Consider the following 4,300-nt stretch of genomic DNA (forward strand, 5'->3'; position numbering starts at 1 on the left):
CTGCGTTTGTGACGTACCTGAGATCGGATCTGTGACTGTGGCTCTGTCTCGTCCAGTGTTATTTCCAGAATCCTTTTGATAGGGCAGCGCTTCTGGTTCTGGTTTTCCATGGAGACGGTTTGTGGGTCTCTATGAAACTGAGTGTTGGGATTTTGATTATCTACATCTGGCCCTTGTGTGCCCTCAGGACCGTGGTGTTAGGCAAGTAAAATAATTGCAGAAAAAAAAATTGGAAAGGAATAAGGTTGCTATTACTTCCAAATGATGGAATTGTAGGACTGTGTCAGAAAATTGAATAGGACACCATGAAACGGGAGAGAGAGGCATTTTATTTTCTTCCACACCTGGACTTGGAATATTCTAACGAATGAGATTTGTTTTTTCCCCTTTGTTCCTAGATGAACTCTTGGATAAATTCAATGTCTCCAAGCATTCTTGGATAGTAAGTTTCTTTGATCTTTAGTTAAAAGATCAGCCTCATTTTCGTAGCTAAAAATACCTTTAGTAATAAAAATGTTCATTGTAATACTTCTTTTAAAATATTAAAAACTTTCTTCTTTCTCCTTGATGTCTTCTAGATATCTCAAGTTTTGGTTGAGTGAATATGTGGAGTATATGTACTAATTACGTCAATTATTTTCTCTTTAAAACCAAGTACATTTCTTTCATAAGTTTTTGTTTATCAAAGATTTATTGGTTTTCTTTGTACTTGTTGCTCTTTTTTAGAAATGTTCCAACAGATATGCTAAATGTTCATCGATTATTTTTTCAGTGGTTCAAACATCGGAGTAGAATATCTCTTCCATTTGGTGGCTCCAATTGGACTGTACAGTTGTCCTAAAATTTACCGTCATTGTTTTCCTGAGTTTGAGTCTTGTTTCTTAGAAATCAGCTAATTTTTGCTAAAGTTCTTTTCCAGTAAGTTCCTTAAGATGCATGTGTTAAAGCTGTTTTTTAGTTATGTCGTGTTTGAAAATGTCTTTTTTTTTTTTTTTTTTTTTTTGAGATGGAGTCTCACTCTGTTGTTCAGGCTGGAGTGCAGTAGTGCAATCTTGGCTCACTGCAACCTCTGCCTCCCCAGTTCAACCGATTCTCCTGCTTCAGCCTCCCGAGTAGCTGGGATTAAAGACGTGCACCACCACGCCTGGCTAATTTTTTTTTTTTTTTTTTTTTTTGTAGTTTAAGTAGAGAGGGGTTTCACCATGTTGGCCAGGCTGATTTCCAACTCCTGACCTCGGGTGCTTCGCCAAAGTGTTGGGATTACAGGCGTGAGCCACCGCGCCGGGCCTGAAAATGTCTTTATCCTGCCTTCACACTTTGCCTAGATTCAGAATTTGGAGGCATCACTTCACAGTGTTTTAGTAGCTAATGTTGTCAAGTCTAATACCAATTGTTTTCTGTTCCTTTTTGATTTCATGTCCTGCTCCCACCAACGCCCAGATACTTACTGCCACCTGTAATCCACAATGCACTTACATTTCATAATTTATGCACTTGGCATGTATGTTTAAACATTTTTTCCTGCTGATTATAGGTCAGCACTTTCAGTTTATAGGTTTGAACATTTTTCTTCCTCTTTTTCTTTTTTGACAGTCCTCTATCCTTCTGAATTTTTGTTCTCTTGTCCTGGAATTTGTATTTCATGGAAGGACTTTTCATGAGTTGTATGTTTTGTCTCCTATTTTTTCTCTTTTTCTTTTTCTCTTACTTTGGGAAATTTTGTTGAATTTACAGTACAATTGTATTTATTTTTAATTTGATAATCATTTCTAATTTCCAAGAGCTCCTTTATATTCTGTAATTTTTATTTCTTCATAGCCTTTTGTTTTTATTATGGATGCAATAAAACCTCTAATCTCTCAGAGGGTAATTACAGTAGTTTAAAGTTTTCTGGTGCTTTTTTTTTTAATCTATTTTTGTCTTTTATATCCAAATCAAATTCCCCCTTTACAAAAAAGTTTGAATTTTTCTCTCCCTTTTTATACTGGATACTTCCCTGAAATGTGTGGTTATCCTTGCCTGTAGTCATGGCATGAAATCTTCTCAACCTGACTTCAGAGCCAGCCTTTTCACTGGGAGCTGTGAGCTGTTCTTTAGTTCCTCCTTAGAGGACAGTGAGTTAGTGATGTCTGAGACCTCAAAGACCTCTCAGAGGCCCACAGTTTTGAGTGTGGTTTTTCATTTAGTTTGCCTATGCCTCAGTTCTGTCTTTCTTTATGCCTTTCTTTATGCAGGTATACATCCTCTCTGGGTCATTTTATCCACAGATCACCCCCTACCCCAATTTAGTGTATTTGATTCCATAAGAGAGGAAAAGTAAAAAAGGTGAACAACCAGTTTGTGTTCAAACTTTCAACAAATCTGTTTCCAGATCCACATCTCTCCAGGGTCATGCTCTTTGGTGCCTGAGGTTTCAGGGATTTATGCATTGAATTGCCTCATTAATAGAAATCTGACTCCTAAGCCCTTTCATACCAGAATTCTTGGACTGTTCTCCTGTTTTTGTGTGTGTGTGTTTTTCGTTTTGTTTTGTTTTGTTTTTGCAGTCTCCCTCATTTTCTTTGGTTCTTACATGTTAATACTTTTTATATTCCTTTACTTAATATATTCATTTTAATATTTTTTTTGCAGAGGAGAAATGGGAAATCAAAGCATCTACTTACTCTGTTTATGGAGAAGCCTTTCATTACTCTTTTAAATAAGATTTTTGCTTTTACTGGACTTTTTTTCCTTACACCAGCTTATTTCTGTTAGTTACTGCTTTTGTTTTCTGTTTCATTAATTTCCACTTTTATCTTCATCAGTTTCTTCTGATGACTTCTCAGGGTTTATTTTCTACCTTTTTATTTACAGTTTTCTATTCCTTTAAAATTCATCAGGTTGTATTCTGAAAAAAACCCTTGGTCTTAACTTCCAACTTGCTGAGAGATGTTCTCTAGCTGTTTCAGTATTTTCACTCCTTTTTTAGCTCAATTATTATTTTTTAAAATTAATTCTGAAAAATTACACAGATACACAAGAGAATATATAAATGTGTTTACAGTTGAATGAATGAAAATAATGAAAATAATTCTTGTACCGTAACTTCATAAAATATGAAAGTCTCTTAATATGTTTTTGGCTAATATTTACATAGGAAAAAATTTACACTCCTAAAACTCAATGCAAGATATTTTTTATTTTGAAATAATTTTGAACTTTCATTCTCCTATAGCCTTACCCCAGATTCACCAGTTGTTCATGCTTTTCCACATGTGCCTTATCATACTCTGTCCATATTTCTATTTTTCAGTGGACCACATGAGAGTAAATTCCAAACATCATACCCTTTACATCTAATTACTTAAGTGAGTCTCTCCCAAGCTCAAGGACATTTAGTTACTTAACCATAATTATTAAAATCAGGAAATTTAATATTACAAAAATCTAATGAATGCCGTTTATTATTTTACCAATTGTACCTGCAGTATTCTTGAATAGCACTTTCTTATTTGTCTAGAATTCATTGTATTATCACTGATTGAATTTGGCTTATAAGTATATTTAGTCTTTCATTTGGAGCAGTTCCTCAGTCTTTTTTGTCATTTATGACATTGATATTTTTGGAAAATACTGGCCATTTGTTTGGTAAAATATCCTTCAATTTGAGTTTTTCTAATGTTTCCTAATTATTAGATTCAGATTATGTATGCTTTGGCACCCATATACTGTACTACACTATACCATACTCTACTATATACACAGTGCTTTTCCATTTTATTTGATTTTTGAGATGGAGTTTTACTCTGTCACCCATGCTGGAGTGCAGCAGTGCAGTCTCGGCTCACTGCAACCTCCGCCTCCTGGGTTCAAGCGATTCTCCTGTCTCAGCTTCCCCAAGTAGCTGGGACTAAAGCCGCACGCCACCATGCCCAGCTAATTTTTGTATTTTTAGTAGACACGGGGTTTCGCCATGTTGGCCAGGCTGGTCTCAAACTCCTGACCTCAGGTGATCCTGAGGCCATCCTGGCCAACATGGTGAAACCCCGTCTCTACTAAAAATAAAAAAATTACCTGGGCATGGTGGCACATGTCTGTAATCCCAGCTACTTGGGAGGCTGAGGCAGGAGAATAGCTTAAACCAGGGAGTCGGAGGTTGCAGTGAACCGAGATCACGCCACTGCACTTAAGCCTAGCGACAGAGCGAGACTCCGTCAAAAAAAAAAGCAAAAATTAGCTGGTCGTGGTGGCACATGCCTGTAATCCCAGGTACCCAGGAGGCTGAGACAGGAGAATCACTTGAACCCAGGAGGCGGAGGTT

Source organism: Pongo abelii, chromosome 20 (assembly GCF_028885655.2).
Source record: "Pongo abelii isolate AG06213 chromosome 20, NHGRI_mPonAbe1-v2.0_pri, whole genome shotgun sequence".
Classification (NCBI taxonomy): domain Eukaryota; kingdom Metazoa; phylum Chordata; class Mammalia; order Primates; family Hominidae; genus Pongo; species Pongo abelii.